Below are 21,827 nucleotides of genomic sequence, written 5' to 3'. Positions count from 1 at the left end.
CACCTTTGAAACTATCCGCGGGCGATCAAACATTGACATAATCCTGGCGAGCCCGGAGCTAATACCGCTCGTAGAGGAATGAAAAGTTCACGAGGACGGAACCTTCAGCGATCGCAGAATCCTGGAGACGCGCCTTGACCTCGACAAATATAGTACCCCGCCACACCAGCAGGACAGGAGGTACAATACGAGAGCCGCTAACTGGGAAGCGTTTCAAAGAGTCCTCTTGGAGGAGAAAAAGGAACTCCGAGAAACAACCCTCCAGCGAGCAGATGACGTCGAAAGAATGGCAGAGCGACTACAAGCAGCCCTGATCAGAGTCTGCAACGCGGCCATCCTTAGGAAGAAATGGCACAACAGATCGGTGCCATGGTGTACGCCGGAACTCACCAGAGAAAAACAGCGCACCTACCGCACAAGAAAGAGATACCAGGCGACCAAGGACCCTACAACGAGGGAACAGGAGAGACTTCGGTAATGAGAGATCCTCCTGAGGTACAAGAAGGCTGTGACGAAAGCGAGGATTCAAAGCTGGCAAGAATTCGTTACCAAAGAAGGTGACAAAGAGCCCTGGGGAATCGTTTACAGGACGGTCACGGGAAAAATTAGGAGAGAAGAAACGGCATCCATGCTGCAAACGCCACAAGGAGATACCTCCAACTGGCGCTCAACCGCAGAAGCGATGCTGGTGTCCGCTTAGTAAATAAATAGACCGAACACCGTGAATGCCACATCTGTTGAAACAATAGACTAACGAGACCCCCTCCAAGGGGACTAGATCCTCGGTAGAGGGACCTTCCCAAACCAGCGTAAATACAGTCTGTCGTAGCATTTCGAAGCTATCTGTTGTAACCGTCACTCTGTTGGATTTCTGCAATAAATCTAATCTTTGCGTATCAAGTTCTATTTCCTTCACCTTATTCGTGAAAGAATCATTTCGTTCGTACCGCGGCACGAGGACACCACCGGCGATCTGTTAATTTCGCGATCTTTTGTGTCTCCGACGTGACACTGGCAGCCTTTCTACCCGACGACCAAGAATGTTCGTACACGCCGGAACAAGCCACGATCAGACGGAACATGGTGACCCTCCCGAACGTCGAAGACACTGCAGAGTTCCGCATGGAAGAGCTCTACGGAGCAGTCAAAAGACTGACGAGAGGGAAGTGCCCTGGACCCGACATGATCGAGGTGGATGTTATTCAGCGCGCCTGGGGTGTGCTCCACCAGGAAATACTGAAGACGATGAACAGCTGCCTTGCTTGGAGAATCTCCCAAGGAAATGGAAAGTGGGAAACCTTATCACCATCCCAAAAGGACTGGAACGGGACAGAAGTAGCCCGAAGTCTTACAGGCCAATCTGCCTTCTCCCCATGGTGGGCAAATTGCTGGAGAGAATGATGGCTACTAGAATGTCAACCCTCTTCCACCAACACGAGCTGACCTCGGACAGGCAATACGGCTTTTGCCCTGGGAGATCGACGACGGATGCGATAATCCAACTCAGGGAGAAAGCTGCACAGATGAGCGACCAAAAGTATGTCCTTGCAATCGCGCTCGACATATCAGGCTCCTTTGATAATGTATGGTGACCAAACGTTATGCACGAACTGAAGAGAAGAGGATGCCCCGACAACCTATACAGGTCAACACGGAGCTACTTCACAAACAGAACCGTGCAGATTGTAGGCAGAAACGAGGTTATCACCAAGCCCATCACCAAAGGATGCCCGCAGGGTTAGGTATTGGGTTCAAGTTTCTGGAATCTGATATTCGACGACCTGCTGGGCGAACTAAAAAGGCACACATCGGAATGCGAGTCGATCACGTACGCGGACGACATTGTATCACAATCACACCAGTATCAACTGATCGCAGAAAACGCCAGAACAGAGCTGCAGAAGACAGGACAGGAAGCAGTCACGCGTGTCTCCAACTGGTGTTCCAGGAAGAAGCTGGCACTATCGGCAGGAAGAACAGAAATGCTCCTGCTGAAGAGAAAATTGGATGCCGAAAGGCCTCCAATTATTGAGATTAACGGCAAAATTATTCGAAGGCGGCAAGCTATAAAATACCGTGGAGTCCACTTCGAGAGTGGCCTCAAAATAAATAAGCATATCGAGGAAATAACACACAAAGCCAGGAACCTGTTCAATAGCCTCGCAAAAGTGGCCAAGGCGAGATGGGGCCTCGGACAAGCAGTCATGCGTACACTGTACAAAGGACTGTTCGAACCGATAACCACGTACGCCGCGGCCGGCTGGAGCGACCTGCTGAAAGGTAACACGAAAACTAAATTACTACGCACGGAGAGGATGGCGCTCCTGCAGGTAACGAAGGCCTACAAAACGACATCCACAGAAGCATTACAGATAATCGCAGGGGTCATGCCCATCGACCTCCTAATTGAGGTAAGGGCAAGACTACACAGGAAAAAGAGAAGCCACATCGAAGGAAGCAGCGTGAAGGCAACCATCCAAGAGGCCATTCAGACGTGGCATGTGCACTGGCAAACCACGTCGGAGGGAAGGACAACCTTCGAATACTTTAACAACCCAAAGGAAAGGGTAGCAAGCCGCTGGGTAAACCCAGACCACTATATGACACAGTTCATCAGTGGCCACGACGACTTCAAAAGTAAGTTAGACATTCCAGTTGAGCGAAGTGGACACGTGCGACTGCGGCTTGGAAGAAACTCCGCAGCACATAATTGAAGTATGTCGACTCTTCGAGGAAGAACGACAGAGGCTGCGGAGCTCCATACAGGAAATGGAACTAACCTGGCCTAAGGAAAAGTGGGAGTTCATCACTAAAGATGTGTACCCCCACATCCAAAAGTTCACCAAGAGCGTTCTGCTGGCAAAAGAGCAAAAGAGGAGAGCGGCACTTCAAGGAACGAAGGGCCCTCTCCAACAGGGAAGACCACCAGCAAGAAGACAAACAGAGGAACAGCCAGACCAACCACCAAGAAGAAGCGCAAGGAAAGCGCAACAAGCGCGAGAAGAGAAAAATGGTGAACCAACCGAGCCACAACAGCAGCCATAAAAGAACAGAAGCCATAAAACAACCAAATAGGAAACAGAACAAAACAGACCACAGAACCATATAAAAGAGGAATAACAAATAAAAGACATAATAACAAATAATCAAAAGAAAACACCCGAAATAAAGCAAAAGTAAAAGCGCAAGAGCGCAGACCGAGGAGACTACCTGCGACCTCAGTGCAGGCGGCACCCACACAATGGGAGCTGTGACGGTGCAGGTTATAATCGGCTGGAAAGCCAACCTGCTGGAACCGAGCCTTGCGCTGGCAGCTCCGTCTCCTCGTGGCGACCGCTGGTAACGGCGCAGCGCGACGTGTGCATCGCGAGGCGCCAGTTAAGCAAGCTGTCGCTCGAAAGGATAGGTTCAACTTGTCCAATGACCCGCAAGGTGAGGGCAGGGTTTTTCCAAGTCGCGCGCCGACCATCAGCGTGCCGTTCCCTGGGCAGGGTACGCTGGAAAGTAGGCAAAAAATCAAACAACATCATGATTGCGTTGCCAGTATGATTTTCCACTCGAGGTATGGCACGGCCGACCAATGGTCAGGCCCTATACGCTAAACTACTTGCTACAAGTGCCCGGAGACGGGCCACGTGCGCCGGGATTGCCCGTCAGCCGTTGACCGGTCGGATCGTTGCTACCGGTGCGGCATGGAAGGGCATCGTGCAAGGGACTGACTGGCGCGAGTACCTAAATGCCCGGTATGCGCAGACGTGGAACTGCCCGCGTCGCACCGGATGGGATCTCCAGCGAAACGATTTACCATTATGACTTGGTCAGCGAAAATCGTAGGTCTTGTTTACGGTTTATATCGATACGACGACTCACGTTAAAAATATTTTGGATAGAGATAGGGATGATGTTTTGGATGAGGGACGGAATTAACAAACTATTTCATTTTAATAACTGATCTAAACCGAACGTGAAACTAAAACTGAAATGCGTTGGGCTGTGTGTCATTGTACGATTATTGTGATTCGGTTGAAGAACGTTTTGAAGAATTTGAAGAATCTCAAGAAAGTTTCTCGATTGTCTGTTTTATAATGACCCAATTCTCTTTATGTGATCATGATGCACACCGATTAGTTGCTATCAAAAATTAATCCTCTGTTTCGACCACTTGCGGGGAGACGCGGTCGTGAGGAAGCACGTCAACGGGAGTCGTAAATTCCTATTATGATTAGACAATTTACGCCACGAAATGATCAATTCCCTATTTCGGTTAGGATAATAGAAATGGTTAAATTAAGTATAACACTGAGATAACAGGTTACAATTCACACGTTATTCCAACAATTTTGTAGATAAGATAGTTACGCTGGTGCGTATATATATAAGTTAAGTAGGTGACTGATCTAAGGGTGGAAACCCGGTCAAGAGATGTTGAGTGTTCTAAAGATGAAAAATCAGTGAAGTTCGGCGACGATGCTGTGGCGGAGGAAAACTAGTGATGGGTGTGTCTAGCTCACGGAACGGTAATTGCTTCTGATTGGATAAGAAAAAAGTTAGTGGCAAGGAAAAGTCCTAACCGCCTCCAAGAGAAAGTTGCTAGCGGGAGACACCGGATATGAGAAAAACTAATTTTCTCGTATCTTCCCGTAGTAAGAGTGTGTAGACATCTGGCTGCCATCTTGCCCGCGACGTGTGGCCTGGTTTGTATAGAGAGTCACCGGAAGTAACAATCCTCCGGACGTAACACTCCGGACGTTAGGGTCACTCCTGCACGCGTCCTCGACACGCATTGTCTTGAGGAGTGCAGTGATACCTGAATCGACACGAGGTCTTAGGTTTTCCAAAAGGTCGCGAGATTCTTTTCAGGTTAGAAACTCGGCCAACTTGTACGCTTGCACATTTCTATATTACTCTTCGGCTATCGAGTTTGAGGAAATAAAATTTCCAAGACCGATTCTTTATAATCGTGTTATAAACTTTATTGGTTAAGATTTGTCCTGTTGCTGTACGTCATTTCTAATGGTACGGAATGAAACTTGTTCCCCATAACCCGCATACAACGTGGAACACTACACGTGTGAAATCCTGTTATGGGGAGGAAATGGATACATTAATTAACCATATAACACATAATTTAGAAAGAAGTCTATTTGACATTTAAACTAAATCACAACACGAAACTGATTTAATAACTGATTGAATGATTACTATTCTAAATAAAAAGGAAAATGCAATGAAATTAATGAAAGAAGATATATACAAAAGAGTGGGTTCTTATATATGGAGGATGAATCTTTTCCACCACTTTTAATCAACCTCGACAAACTCTAGCACAAACCGCCCCACCAAGCACTTCACCCTCTTCGCGATTATACGTCAGAGAACGTCGGAGAATGTCACAGCTTTGCTCTCGGACAAGGCTAGAATAGGCTTAGCCGAAATTATTTGCACTGCCTCTATCAAATTAGGCTGCAAGTTTGATTCGTAAAGGATCATGATTCATTAGCTTGAGAAGTCATGGGAATGTGCGTGCTTTTTTCTTTTTTAAACTGTATATCTCTCCTTGTATCTTCGAGTATATTCTTTTACTTTTATAATCTATCTATTACCTGTATAATGTATAACGCTGTCATTAATAAATTGGTCGATTTATAGTAAAGATCAAACATTCGATATATATATTTCATATTAACTATAGAAACATCCTATATGATAATTATATAGTACAAATTTAACTGAATCTAATGAACTTGATTGAATTTCTTTAAACGGTTACAATAATATCATAAACTATATATTCAGTATTATATTATAAATATTATATTAAGTACAATATTGTATGTAACACATAAATGCAACATTATAAATATATTTATATGTTAAACGGATAGAAAGTAACGATTGATAAGGTAATATATGTGTAATTCTATATATCAGATGATGAAGTTACTATACTTAACACGTTGACGCCGGCGTGCGTCACCGGTGGGTCATACGAGTCATAATCTTCTTTCTGTGAGAAACGACGCTACGCGACGCGACGCTTTGTTTCGACGCATGACTCATCTACGTATGGCAGGATATTTATTACGAGTCTTGATACAGGTTTAGACTAAATATTTCTCATTCAAAGTCAAACGTATCATTAACGGGGAGGAAGGGTGTACCTACACTGGTAACATCCTATTTCCACATTAGACTTGGGTTTCGCAAATCCTGCAAACCTAATCTGACAGCAGATTGGTAGCAGAAATATAACAGACTCTGCGCAGTATAATCGGGCAGCAGAAAAACAGCAGAAATAATTACTTTAAATAATTACACTTATTACTATTATTTTAGGGAAATAAATAATGTTCATAATGCTTTTATTTTATTATTAATAAACATATATTCACCGTTTATAGCACATATTTACATGGCACATTAAGCACCCGACTCCTCAATTTCAATTTCATTTATATCCACAATTTTTATAAGATAATATAACCGTATCGATTTAATCCTCTCGTTTTCGTTTAATCCTCATTCGTCTATTGTTATTCATGAAAGGAAATACACATAATACAGTTTATTAGTTCTAATAGAATGTGCAAGCTAGTATGAGGAATATGATAATACAGGTAACAACAATTTTGTAGAAAGATGAAAAATGATTAAGTTATACCTTCGACTTGAAGCCGTTAAAATACGAAATATAATTTTTTAAACAAAGGAGCAATTTTTTAAACAAAGGTCCTCTTTGCTCAAGAGAGAACTTTCCTAACTTTGTGTCCTCACACACAGTGAGTCACAAGAGTATTCGTATCTCGTAAACTGCCGATTTTAAATGATTTATATTTGATTATAATGCGAGTTTCGAAGTTATTATCAACAGAAATTTATGTTGGGATTACAAAGCCATTAAATTTATATAAATTATGTTGTAAAACAACATGTCGATATAACAAAAATGTAAATTTACGTAAACCGGAACAAAATTTTTCTATTCCAGACTTTTGTCGTAGAAATAAATTGTAATAAGGTCATTAGCAAACATTAGCAGCTCTATATAGAACTAAATTGCGGGGCTTAATAGATGTTCTCTTTTCAACTTTATAGATTCCAATTTTAATTTTAATAAACAAATAAGTAAAAAATCTGTACAAAAGATTTAACTAACTGTGTTTTTTTTACTGTTGTACTATTACAATTACAATTAACAATGCGTCAAAAATACTTATTTGTATTAGTGCGTAGCATATTCTAATTATATATAAATATATATATGTATGTATGTATGTATAATATAATCATCGAATCTATGATTAATTTATCGAGTGACGAAAATACATAATAGCAATGGTAACAGTCTAGTTTGGAAAGAGGGCTGCGAAAGCCTTCTGCCGATAGAAGTTGTCATAACTGTAAAAGACTACATATTTCTTTCACTCCCTTTTTATCTGTGGAGGAATGATTGATCGTGTGATTTTAAATGACGAGATAACTCTTGGTTAAAATCGTTGAGTGCATTTTGAAATAATAAATAGATACAAAGAATGTTCGCTAAAACACTCGGTACTGAGTCGCTAAGACTGTGTATAACTCGCTATTGAGATCGCACGTGACTGAGACTGATGAAACTCGTCATGTTACGATCACGTTCGTTTATTTGTACTGGTCGAGGAGGTGTCAGTAAATTTCCAATCGCCTTTGTTAGACGGTTCCACGTAACAGTGACATTGTTTCTGTCCGGAGTTTAGTTATTATTACAGTATGTGTGCCCTACGATATTGATACTCCGAGGCAAGACCACACGTGGCTTGATTTGTCCTCTAGCTCGTCTGCCGCTACATATCGTTGCAATTTAATTCGAAAACAGTATTGTAACATTGTATCGTAATAACGATAGATTGATACAATTGCATAAAAATTATTACGAATTTTATAACATTTCATGAAAGTTAAAATTAATTTTAGTTCGATTAAATATCTTCAATTCTTTGTTACACGTTTCTACAAATAAAATCTATTGTTTACTACACGTAGGTGAAGTAGAAGCTTTGAAGCAAAAGTAAATGAAGTGTTAAAGAGAAGGTTAAGGTAAACGAAGAGGGCACTTCGAAACTAGCAGGATATTTTCGACTATCTTCCTGCTTTAAATAAACACAAAGAAGACTGTCGATACGGCGATAACGTAATAATTGCAAATAACTAAGAGCATGTTGAAGAAAACAAAAACGTACAGACGAATTTGGATGGAGGAAACTTTGGATGAAGAAATATTTCATACGTTGTTCGATTCATAAATATTAGATCTTAAATAATTGTCAATAAACGAATTATATTTATATAAATTAATCAACGGCGGCGACGTTGTTAAAAAGTTGTTAAAAGTTATTTTCGTACATTCGCAAAACATTGCCCGAAAGAAACAGGTAATGTAAACATTAATGTTAATGACAAAAGGACGACGAGAAAAAGAAAGAAAACCTCATGGAAAAAACGAAGCTGTATATGTGTGGTTTGTTGGAGTTTTTTTGTAGACTTTTTCTACTCTCCAAAGGTTATTGGAAACTTATAAACGATTCAAATACAAATCGAATACAAATTTTAAAAGACGTTATTTTCCGTTTACTATCAAATACATATACAATTGTGGTACTAGTAAAAATAATTTTAAATAAATAATACAAGCGAAATATAAACACATAATAAATCTTGATTATTTAAAATTTTTATTTCTTTCCTGTGTTGTAGAAAATAGTAATATTCTGTGAAAAATAACTCCAATTCATAATCCTTCAAACTAAATAAAAGTTACTGAGAAATACCGAGAAATACATCTTTTACATCTGTTAGGAAATGTTGAGAGATATGATAATAACAAAATATATGATAAAATAGAATAAACAATGAAAGTGATGAAAATTAAAATTAATAGAATGACTGCAAGAAGAATAAACAAATTTCGCTTAAGAATTCTTGTTATTTTGTTGAAATTAAGGAATCAGATTTTCTGTTACTTATAATTCGTTTTAAATCATATACTTTATAAGTTTTAATAAATTGAGGATTTTATAATAATTTGGAGAGGACTCTAGGGCACGCTTTACGAAATTATGAGGCATTTATTGAAAAATTCCCCTACCTATCCATTTTCTGCAATAAATTTATTTAAATAACTTAATTTTTATGGTTTAATTACGTAACCACTATTCGTGTGTCTGTTCAAATGTGTATTATTTTACACAGAAGCGTTTCATTTGTATATAGTATCTTTAGAATTTCTTAAGTTGGCAATATATTCATGCATTTAACTGAATAAGAAGTTCAAAAGATATATTAAAATTCGTATTATCCTCTAAAAATTAATTAAAATTATTCTTTGTTTATATCACGTTTTATTTAAAAAATTCGAATAGAAATAAGCCAAAATAATTTTTAGAACCGTTGTTTTCCTCTAAAGCTACTTTGCTATTGGATACTATTGCGCACGTAACAAACCTGCGCAATGGAATAGGAGCCTAGACGGTAATGTTAGTCGATCTCGATCTCATTAATAGTCATAACGGTTGACTCGATATTTGCGCGAGTCGTTCTTTAGCAGGACTTGCTGGTAAGATATCACTGTAACTTACTTTTCTCTTCCAGTAGTGTTTCTCCATTTTCCGTTGTAATATGTATTATTATATCGCACAATAAATATAATATTTATAATATATCATATTTCTTACATTACTTTTAATATTATTATTATTATTAGTATTAGTATTAATAATAGTATTAATAAGTATATTAGTATTAATATATAATAAGTATATTAGTATTAATAAAAGTATGCATTTTTCAGACGACTCAAACCATTATGGACAGATGCCATTGTTGTTTCACAAAATCTATTTATTACAATAAATAACGACAAAATAGGAGACCAGCATTGTATATTACAAAGGTAAATATTCTTTGCTTCTATGAATTAAATATTTATTTACCATATAGACTCCTTTTATAGCTTTTTCGTTCTTCTTTCTTTCTTTATCTAAAAGAAAAATTATAAGTTACATGAAAAATTCCATGAAAAGAAATGCACAAGTGTATTTACCTATTTAAAAAAGAATCTACCTTGTCAATTTATCACGCATGAATATATATATATATATATAACAAGAATTATAATTTCTACTTTGAATAACATAAGGCAAAAGAATGTAAAAGGATAGAGAATTCTGAAAAGAATTATTATAGAATTATAAGAAAATTATAAAGAGGGTACTTCGCTAAAAAATTACAAATATTTATGAAATACTTAATAATAATTGATAATTGTGTTACTCTGCATTGTATGTATAATAATCTTTAAATATTATAAAAAAATAGCGAAGAAATAATTCTGATGTCTTATACAGAGTTACAGGAGTAGTTCTTGAAATAAACCGAATTTATCGAACATGTAACAGTCGTTCCGGTCATTCAGTGTAAACATCGCATATCTCTAACAATGAGCGTTTACATACTTCTTGTTACGATACAACCTTGAGTCAAGTATATACATATATTGTACCTACAGTGTCTCTTGAATTTTTTACCATTATAATTTGAAATGTTTCACTCTATAATAAGAATTGCACATATAATATATAAATGTTACATAAATGTTATAAAATTTTTATTCAATACTTTAATACTAACCTGTAACAATTAATAATTGGGCTTCTATGTCATCTACATGATACATAACGTTCAGTAAATCTGAATATTTAAAAAGTAACATTAATTTTCCATAACTACTTCGAAAACGATTAATTTATAAGTTATTCATAAATATAATTGATTATAATGATATGACTGAGTATCCATTTGTTATTCATAAATATTTTCCAGAATTATGATTTATAGTGTATATTACTTTATTATAGAAACTGAAAGTAGCAAGTCATTTTTAAAACGTTTAATGCACAAGTTATTTACAAATATAATTGCTTATAATGAAATTGATAAATGTGATATCATGAACTATTTGCTTGAAAAGCACTCTGCTCTTTTCACATTATCTAGGCTATCTCATACTTGGTCAATATTAAGAAAAATTGATGTACTGAATATTAAATTTCTCATGTATCAAGAATATCATATCTGTAAAAATTGGTGCATACAGCTGGTGGCGAATCACAGAATGTATCTTTATTGCGTCTTATTGGTTGATAATTCGTGGCCAGTTTGTAAAGCTACAGTTATGTATTTGAAAGAATTTTATAATTTTTTTTATAAAACCTTTTATATGGCAAAAAAAAAGAAAAAAAAAAATAAACGTCATAGGGTTCACGATAAGGAGTATAATGTTGCGGTATAATATCTAACGTTAGTGTACAATTTCCATTGACATCTGTAAAATTGCCATTAAAGTGAACAACATCTGTCCGTTCGCCTCATGAATTCAGAATTAAAAGGATTTTATTGTTTCTATAATATGGACTGATTATATTCAATATCTCTCCAGGTAATGAATATTTACAAAAACGGGAGAATATTTTCTTAGATTCATCGGAACAAATTTCATTAAAATCGATGATCCATCGACTGTGACTTCTCCATATTAGTACGCCTCTAATATCCGTAATGTTAAAAAGACAGTTTTTTGGCGCTTTAATACGTGTTAAAAGCCAACCTTTATTTGTTAGACCTATTAATAGTATTCACAACTAATAAATAAGCATTGAAAATTGAAATATTGAAGTTTTGTTGGCTCTTTTACTTTTTTGTCGTAATTTATAATATAATCCACGTATTTGTTAATTTGAGAAACCTTTGCTTTGTGAAGAACTATATGAAGATAAATATTATATTTTAGTCATCCAGAACATATGAAGCATCTATGTTTAATGGATTGTTAGATAATTAAACGAACCGATCTAAATGAAGTTCGACTATAATTGTATGCAATCCCTTTTCCGAGAAGATCAATTGATAGTACCCTGTTCTTGCCAGAGTTGCCACACAATTAAACACAGGAAATCCCGCTCTGTCTGTGCCTTCAGAATTATATTTTGATATTTTCAAATGAGTTCTTCTGTCGTCATTCATATTTTAAGAACAGGGTAGATTTCATTGATCAATGACTAACGAAAGGATTTGCTTAAAGCATGCACCTTAGATAAAATTCCATTTTAAATTTGTAGCAAGTAAAATAAGATAGATCCTGCGAATATTTTATGGAATCCTGAAAATTATAATTATAAATTCATTTATAACTTATAAATAAAATATACTATAAAAAATTTTTTTCATTTTAGTGCTGTATGTTATTTGTTTTTGTTAAAATTCTCTTATTTAAAAACAGTTGATGAAATGCAAGGAAATAATGATACAGTATTGTAACATTTTAACTTAATTTTATAATGTAATACAATATATAACAGTATAATAATATATACATATGATTTATTTAATATTATCCTTTTACAAAATAATTATGCTACAATTATGATATTTTCACTTAGATTTTTTCATATTTTTTAATTTTTCAGGTCTTCCAAAGTCTTTGGGTCTCCTAAAATTTGTGCATGAAATTTGCAACGTCCAAGTAAATATATTCCATACTGAAGCATATCATCCTCCATCTTCTCTTATGTTGATATGGTGAGTCCCATTTTATTATATTTTTTACAGAATGTATGTAATCATGCTTTCCCTTTTTTATCCGTACGTATCTATTAAATCATATATGTCTGTGCATCTTTACAAATGAATCACAAATTGATAACGCTCGATGCGGTTGTCACGTAAAATAAAAAAGAAATTTAAGAAAAAAGAAACTTTATTTTTTTTCGTTGTTTGCAATACACTTCCGAGCTGTAGGCGTGACTGTTCAAGACTGACTTGGATGATTTTAGGGGGAGTATTTAAATTCTTTTATTCGTGGGAGTGGGAAAACTCTTCGATCATATATTTCTGAGAACGGATAGAGTGACCGGATGTTACCCCGATGGTCACTCATGCTAAGGCGCTTGGAATCTCTCTATCTTATCACTTTGTTTAGTCGGATTTCGTCTGTGACATTTCGTTTGTCACACGATACTCGCCGCATTAAAAATATGTGGCGGATGATGTATGGATCGGTATTACGAAATGATGAGAATGATTGCTACTGCAACCGTCAAATATATTTAGAATAAATAATTGAAGTAAGATCGATACCGTCGATAGACGTTCGTACAAAGTGTTCAACAAATAGAATAGGCCGCTCGCGGATAACTTGATAATAACTCACTAATAATGATAATTCGTAGATAGTCGGTATGTACGCGATAATCGTTCAACAATTGATTATTGATAATTGATTACGCTCGCGATCGTGTCCGCTTATTTATACTGGTCGGGGGGAGTCGAAAGATTCAAATTTGACTTGAAACGACGGTTGCCCTCAACGGCGACATTGTTTTTGCCTGGAGATAATCTTGCGCTATTTTCGTATGTCGAGGCGGTGTCCGTGTTCCGAGACACAACACAACATGAGACGCTCTCGCTTCACTTCGTCCTATGACTCATATGTCGCTGCATCTGTCACAAATTATTTTTTTGCTAATTTTTCTAAGGAGAACTTTCTTTTCATTTGCAAATGCATTATATGCAGTAATGTCTACATAATGCATAAACACCGATAATGACTAACAGCGGGTGCAACATCTGCAAGAATATTTTCGAACTATTCTATCTAAAATATCAACTTCACTTTTTGCTGAATTATAAAAATGGATCATATCCGAATCGAAGTTCTCCCGTGTTGAAGAAATATTATGTTCGTGGAGTAGTGTGGAAAGTAGAATTACAGATTTTCGAGGTTTGGGGTTGTATGAAACTAACGTTAACTTATCTGTGAATAAAAATTGCCATGAATATTTCCTCATGCACTATCGGGTTTGATATCGGAAAATTGCAGGAATATTATCATAGCATGCAGTATTTTATACAATCCTGTTGAAAATGGTAACAATCTGATATACGAAATTTTTCAACAATCTTCATCTAATTTGTGTACGATTCAGTCTATTGGATACCAATACCCAGGTGCAATCTACCAAGAAGTGGTTTTTTGTTGAGCATGACCTTCAGACTTTTTAGCCATATACCCTCTTCATGTACTTAGTTTGTTTAAATCCAGTCATCTCTTTTCCGTAACATTTTTATCCAACATTAATTTTAAAAAATTTGTTTCGCTATGATTGCATGAATCAGTCTGTATATAATACACACATAAATTGTAGTGGATAAATTCTTATCTGTTTACGAGTAAAAAGAAATGTCCACCTTTACCTTCTTTTTTACATTGTCATAGACAATGCATCAAATTGAGGAAGCGGATGCACTCATATTTCTTGCATTTAATGATAGAACCAAAAATTCTTCGTTATAATTGTTTTAATGTTTAGTGGGCTTGATGGGATACGATTATTTAATACCACTGCAAAAAATAGTTTTACACCAAATTGAAAACATCTTTTTCATTTATATATTTGTAAATTCCGTTTATCATATTTTTTGAGATACTTGCTAACATTTCTTCAGTTGTATCTGATATCTAACTTTCAATGTTCTTCTTCATCTCATTGATGGTCTACGGCTTCATCTTGAACACTTCGTCATTCAGCATCCTCCAAAGAAAGGAATCCGCAAATGTTGAATCCGATGATCTTGATAGCTACAATCCTCGCGATATAATTTTGTTTTCAAAAGTCTTGCAATATCTCTCTTGCTGTCCACGCCTTATGGTATTCCGTTATATTTTTTCAAGCATCAAAATAAGTTACTAGATTTCCTGGTACACCTTCGCCGTTACGACATGTTCAGAATAAAAATATATCCAATTATATTTCTCCGTCGTATAGCGCATTATACGAGTATACTAATTTTAACCAAACCATTTTTTATTATTTTGATATGACCATCTGTGTAAAAAATTTAACTTCAAAATTAAGTCTTATTTAATTTTAATATTAGCGTAATTTTTCATTTAATTTAATTTAATTTAATTGCCGGGTTATTAGAATCCTTTAGCGTACAAAATGTTCACGATCTGCTTGAAATCAAGGCAAATGTTTTATTTGCAAAATTGACTACAATTTTAGATGAATTCTACCCTAACAAGGGTAAGAAAGACCTATAGTAGGATTTGGAATTAAATAGCAACTTTCTGCAAAACCGACGGAGTGTTGAATTGTTAAGAATACAGAATGCACGTACGGAACTTAACCAAGAATAATTTGACGACTCACTGAAGAATGCTCAGTAATAAGATTCGTGGCTCTTATTTTCGTGTCCGTCCGAGTACATTATTTACTCCATAATTGATTGAAATGCGGCAGCACGATAATGATAGTAGAGATCAATGTTTGTCTTACATGATTATTATGATTATATTATTGTTATTTTATATTTAATTCCTAATAAATGTTACATAATATTTCAGTATTAAAAGCCTTTGTAACTTCTAAAATTACATTATAATTTTACTTTTCCAATAAAAATTTTAATAATGTTGAAACATTTCAATCATGAATAATATTTTAGACATTGTAATGTTGCTAATATTTTTTATTAGAAATAATATTATGTATCTAATAATGGTGCGTAATTAATATTCATATAAACAATACTTTTCTGTATCAAAGGAAGTATTGTATACATACTTACTTTAATGAAAATTATGAAAAGTAGCTCACGATAGCCGTTGGGGTCCCGGGTATCATATTGTTAATGCTCTTGTTGCTCTCCACCGAAGTTGTTCCTTTTGCTTCATTGAGCATTTTCTAAGCCTCTGCTCTCTCTCCTTTTTTCTCCTTGGTCTGCCGCTCCTGATCATCCCCTGATCGACCGACTTCATTCTCGAGGTAACACACCCTCTCCCTCAGGCGTGCGTTCTCCCTCTCTTTTTCCTCCTTCTCACTATCTCTCTCTCTCTCTCTCTCTCTCTCTCTCTCTTTGTATCTCTATCTCTCGGCTGCTATCTGGAGCCCCGAAGGCGGCGATTGTACGCTACTGAAGCTCAGCGCCGACCGCCCTGGCCTTACAGGACGTCTGGCACAGTCTTCTCACATATGTTCCTTTCAGGTTCCTCGAGGTGGACGGTTCTTCCTTCTTCCCCACGTCCGGGTCTGTTCCGGTCTTCGGCTCTCCATGTTTACGACCGTTCCCATCGTGTACACCAGGCATTCTCCGGTACGAGCGCTTTTCCAATGCGGTCGTGTTAAGTAGACGATAAAGTAAAACGAGAGAAACGCAAAGTAAGTCGGCGATATTGTCGCGTAAATTTTAAATGATAACTAGTTAACTCAGTAAAATGACTGCATTTATTGGTAACACAGTTAAGTTTTTACTACAAGAAGATTACATGAACTGTCCCAGACCCGTCTCGTACCATCAAGGAGGAAAGCTCGGTGTGGGTGTGCCCTTTTGAACTAAGAACGCGGATTCGTCGTTCGCACTTTTCGGTAGAAAAGTGAGGGTAACGATCCGCGATGTCCATTGGTTAATAAATAAAACTATGAAGAAAAAGTCTCTTGCAGATGTGGCTTATGGGCATCCTTGTTCATGAGAAAAACCCACTATTTCACTAAACACCCGCTTTCTCCGTAATTGGTAAGGGCGTGCAAAAAACATAAGGACCATCCGTAAACCGAAAATACTTATATGAAAAGGGATGAAGCTAAAAAATTCGGTTTATGGTGTTTCCTTAGGTGTTTCCTTTGTTGCGGGTCAGTGTAACAATGTGTAGGCTTTGGCAACCAGACCGCGAGGGACCTCGCAAGGACCATCGCATTTGACGCAACAAATGGCAAGCAGAACTCGATCCGTGACATTCCCCCCTTCTTAGATTGAACTTGGTCCATCAAGTTTTCTTCCGGAGGCTCTTGTAAAATCGGACTCGATGTGGCTTGAAAATTACAGCTGATTCCTCTTCTTCTTCGGGGTGGCATGTGTTGGTCGGGGTATAGATGTTGGGTGTCGCTGCCAGGGCGTTTGGTGCTGGTGGGGCTGTCGCATTGTGGCTGTTGATTAAGATTTCATTCTGGCAGCAAAATAGATTAATACATAAATCGCTATGCAAATATTCTTTTCTCTTTTTTTTTTTCGAATACAGAGTTCCTTTTTGATGGTATAATATTTATTTACGCGGATACTATTCCGGCAAAGAGGAGTGTCGACCTCGAAAGTAAGCTTTTAAATGATTACCGTGTATCTTTTTGTCTTGAATCAGATATTATGGAATGCATACTTTATCAATCGCGTATGATCTCAACCATTCCACATCAAGTTTACGCCTTTTATGATCGTTATGTAATAAAACAGAGTCTCCTTCTTTGAAAACTGATTGAGGTTTTGTGATTTTTCGTTTTTGATCGCGCTGATATCGCTGTTTGCTTTTGATCAATGTTTCGCGAGGGTGTTGGAGTCTGGAGTCCCACTCTCTTTTGTGGAACGTGACTTCGTCTGCGTATGTGCGTTGGGGATTCTTGGATATTATGGAAGGGAGATTGGCTTGGTGTCCGAATGTGAGTTCGAATGGCGTGTAACCAGTGAAATCGTGTATCATCATGTTGTATGCAAGACGTACAAAATTAAGTTGTCCGAACATTCTTGGTCGTCGGGTAGGAGGGCTGTCAGCATCGCTTCTGCGGTTGATCGCCAGTTGGAGGTCTCTCCTTGTGGCGTTTGCAGCGTGGATGCCGTTTCTTCTCTCCTAATTTTTCCTGTGAACGTCTTGTAAACGATTCCCCAGGGCTCTTTGTTGCCTTCTTTGGTGACAAATTTTTGCCAGCTCTGGGTTTTCGCTTTCGTCACGGCCTTCTTGTACCTGAACATGAGCTTCCGATACCGGACTCTTTCCTGTTCCCTCGTTGTAGGGTCCTTGGTTGCCTGGTATCTCCTTCTTGCCCGGTAGGTGCGCCGTTTTTCTCTGGTGAGTTCAGGCGTCCACCATGGCACCGATCTGTTGTGCCATTTCTTCCTAGGAATGGCCGCGTTGCAGGCTCTGATTAGGGCTGCCTGTAGTTGCTCTGCCACCCTTTCGACGGCGTCTGCTCGCTGGAGGGTTGTTTCTCGGAGTTCCTTTTTCTCCTCCAAGAGGGCTCTTTGAAACTCTTCCCAGTTAGCGGCTCTCGTATTGTACCTCCTTTCCTGCTGGTGAGGCGGGGTGTTATGTTTGCCCAGATCAAGGCGCGTTTCCAGGATTCTGTGATCGTTGGAGGTTCTGTCCTCGTGTACTTTCCATTCCTTCACGAGCAGTATTAGCTCCGGGCTCGCCAGGGTTATGTCGATGTTGGATCGTCCGCGGGTGGTTTCAAAGGTATAAGCTTGCCCTGGTTTGTTCACGATGTGGAGGCCGTATTGTGCGATGACGGCTTCCAGGGCTTCTCCTCTGTCGTCGGTGCTTCTGCTATTCCATAGCGGAGATTTTGCATTTGCGTCGATACCGATTATGGCTTTCCTGTCTTTTAGATGATTCAGTACTTCCCCTAGTTGTCGTACGCCGATCTCGATGTTATCGGTCGGCGGGAAGTACTGGCAGACGACATAGATCTCCGTCGCTTCGTCGCTTATCTGCACACATACACAGTGTGTTGTGCATAGGCCAGCGATCTCGAGCGCCGCCATGTGTCTGCTTCTTATTGCCACCGCTGCCATTGGTGGGTCTTGTTTCGAACCTCGACAGGCGACCGCTATTTCTGTGCCGAACCCGGGTACTTTGCCTTCTATGCTGTATGGTTCTTGCATCAGGAGGATTACGTTACCATCAGCACTCATCTGCGTCTTGATTTCGCGGGGAACGATTTTCGATCTCTGCATGTTGTGCTGCAGGATCCTTATTGCCCGTTGACTCCCGAGTCCGCTTTCTGTTCTCTTGGGCATCTTACTCATAGGATGTTCTGGCAACTCTTAACTCCAGAGCCTTTCTATACATTGGGCATTCCGCGTTGGAGGCCGCGTGGTCGCCCTTTTTCCCTGCCTTCTTGGAGTTTACGCAGCTGGGATGGTTGTCCTTGTTTGGACACTCTTTGGTGCTGTGTCCGCTTCTGGCGCAATGGGCGCAGATATCGTAACTTACGCGGCAATATTTTGCCACGTGCCCGTATCCCTGGCATTTGTAGCATCTGCTGATCGCGACGTAGTCCCTGATTTTACACGCGTTCCACGAGATGTACACTTTGCCTTTGAGTAATTGTTCCCTTACCTGGGGGGTACTTCCATTACCCAGTTCGTCTCTTGATGGTCTTTGCGACCTGTCCTAAAGCAGAACTTGATAGCTGCGACGTCACTTTCGGAGAGTCGCTCTTGGTTCTGCTTCTTCATGCATACCAACATCTCCTTCTCGGAAATATCCCTCGGGGCGTCATACATCATCATCCTCGGATTTTTGCGTTGCGGTGTGCTTGCTTTCAGGTCGATTTCGTTTAGTTTTTCGTTTTCTGTGAAGGCCTTGAGGCCCTCTGGGTTCGTCGTTTCTATGACTAGCCCATTTCCGCTTATCTGTCGGATTGCGGTGACCTGTATCCCGTTTTTGCGGGGGTTGACAAGAGTGAATACTGCGTCTCGTGCCTCTTCGCTGGTCTTGATGTCACTGTCCTCTTTGTCGGGGCGGATTATTACCACGTTCTTTGGTGGTTTGACCGCTTTTGTTGCAACCCTGTTGCCGGTCATTTTGACCTTCCCTGCGTAGGAGGGCTGTCGTTGTTCGTCTGCTCTTTTTGCGACGGCTAATTCGAGCCGTTTGCTGACCTGCAGTGACCGGTTTACGGCGTTCAGTATTGCCGTTCCGTTGCTTCTGTCCTCGCCGGAGCTTTGCTCCAGCCTGCCGGTCAGGTAACTGTTGTGGAGCAGTAGTTCTTCTACTATGCCCCTCATGTCCCTGAAATACCGCGTGATTGTTGCGGTCTGGTCCTTATTTACCTTCTTGGTTGGATCTAAGCAGAATGCCAACATGTTGTTTTCTATTTCGCTGGCCTGTACCTTTAGTTCAGGTACTGGTCGCGATTCTGTTTCCTTTTGCTTTGCTCCCTCTGTGCTTTCCTTCTCCGGTGTTTGCGGAGGACGGGCTACTGAACTTCTGTTCGGATTGGGGGTTTTTAAGGTTTGCAGGACAAGCCTTGCCTTTGCGGTCGGTGGTGTTAGCCCCTGCGACGGCCTCTTGGGTTTATTTCTAAGTCCCTCGACGTACCGTGTAGCTCGCTCTGAGTCTAAGTCTGGCGGCGTATTGTTTTCACCTTCCAGATTTTAGTTATGTGTTTCTTGGCCTACCAGAGCCTAAGTCCAGCGGCGTATTGCTTTTTAATACGCGTTGAATTAAAAATAGGCGTAATGGCGGCTTCAATTGGACGTATTCACGTACCTCTATTTTTCCTTTTCATTTAAATTTGCCGCGCTGTGACGCCTGCTGCCGAATGGCGGCGTCCGCAAGATTTCCAAGGTTGCCTGTGCGGTGGCGCCTCACTCGTGCGGTCGGTGCGTCAGCGTGTGTACAGCTGCAGTCGGTAAGTGCTGTAGTCGGTATTGGTAAGTGCGGCTGGTGTCGGTAAGTGAGCGCGTACTCGTTCCAGTGTGGCCCGTGTGATGGCGCTACTGGCTCCGTCCAAAGATAGCGGGTTAGGCGCTGCTTCACGAGTAGGCCTTGAGGCGGCACTGCAGTCTCTCATGAACTGCATTTTTCTCTGGTATTTGATCTGGTCTAAGGTCTTGTTTGTGAGGATCTTATTTATTTCCTTATTTGGATACTTATGATCTTTGAATTTTTCGTTAAGCTCTCTCAAGAGACTAAGTTCTACCTCTGTCCAATTTTTTGTATTTGGGGGGTCCGTTCCCCTTCTTTTTTGATTTCTTAAGGCAGGGTGCGCATGCCTTTCGTGGGTCGAGAGTCCCCTCTGGGTCCCGAAACTCATGGGACATACTTCGCATTTGTATTTTCCCACTGTCTTTTGACCAGTGCCCGTGCATTTAGGAATGTGGCACTGGGCCCCATGAAGTTTCGGGAAACTTTTTCCACAGAGACAACTCCATTTAACGCGCGCGTCTGTATGGTGTAGATCGAGGTGCTTGTTCAGGTCGGATAACGACATGAAGAAAAGGTTTATTCCCTTCTCTTCACATACTGGACACGCAACCCGATCGCCCACTAAAGGTACCGTTATGTCAAAACTCATTGACCGTTGGCTGGCCTGGTCGTCACCCATGATCCCCTGAGAAGCGGAAAAATCCGCCACGGCGCCTCCAGGATCGAGAGGCGTCGCGTCCGAGGCTTCGGTTGAATCGAACATTTTAGTGATAAATTTATATAGCCAAAATTTAAATTCCATCCATCATCCATCTCATGTCCTTTAATTAGCCAAGTCGTCATAAGATTGAAGGAACGAGTTCCTTGTTGTTGGTTCTACATCCTTATCTTCACGGCACTCCATTTCCCGTTTCGGCACGGCCGATGATGTTTGTTCAGCTCACGTCCCTTCGTCGCTACACTCCGTTTAGCCATGTCCGCTAACACCCGGGGGATATTTCCCCACGCTAGCGAAGCGAATATGTTACCGGCGGTACCACGAGGAGGTAGGAGTGCAACTTGGATAGACAAGGCCAAGGCCCTGCCTATCCCCGAGTACCTATGACTCCCCAAGGCCCCGCGACAAGGCCGTTATGTGGCGGCCAGACGCTAAGGGCCTTGAGGGGCAGCAATGTGAGGCACGGCCCGGCGGCGCATCGCTTCCCAGATGTTCGCCAAATTTGCTCAAAGGGAAAAAAAATTCGCTACGCACGATCGATAAGACCGCACGCAGCGAACCCTTCCCTATTGTAATGAGCGACTAAGTCCAGCG

General features: G+C 39.7%; 1 long non-coding RNA gene across 1 annotated transcript in view; it reads left to right on the top strand.

Moving 5' to 3' along the window:
• Positions 1-9,504: 9,504 nt before the first annotated feature.
• LOC139993505 (uncharacterized) overlaps positions 9,505-21,827 on the top strand; it is a 33,333-nt gene continuing 21,010 nt past the window's right edge. Inside the window, exons 1-3 of the long non-coding RNA XR_011801394.1 lie at positions 9,505-9,592; positions 9,827-9,928; positions 12,501-12,612. This is a non-coding gene — a long non-coding RNA (uncharacterized lncRNA). The remainder of the gene's footprint in view (positions 9,593-9,826; positions 9,929-12,500; positions 12,613-21,827) is intronic.

The sequence above is a fragment of the Bombus fervidus genome, chromosome 13 (assembly GCF_041682495.2).
Source record: "Bombus fervidus isolate BK054 chromosome 13, iyBomFerv1, whole genome shotgun sequence".
In the NCBI taxonomy this organism is placed as follows: domain Eukaryota; kingdom Metazoa; phylum Arthropoda; class Insecta; order Hymenoptera; family Apidae; genus Bombus; species Bombus fervidus.
This window is presented reverse-complemented; position numbering and strand designations above follow the sequence as displayed.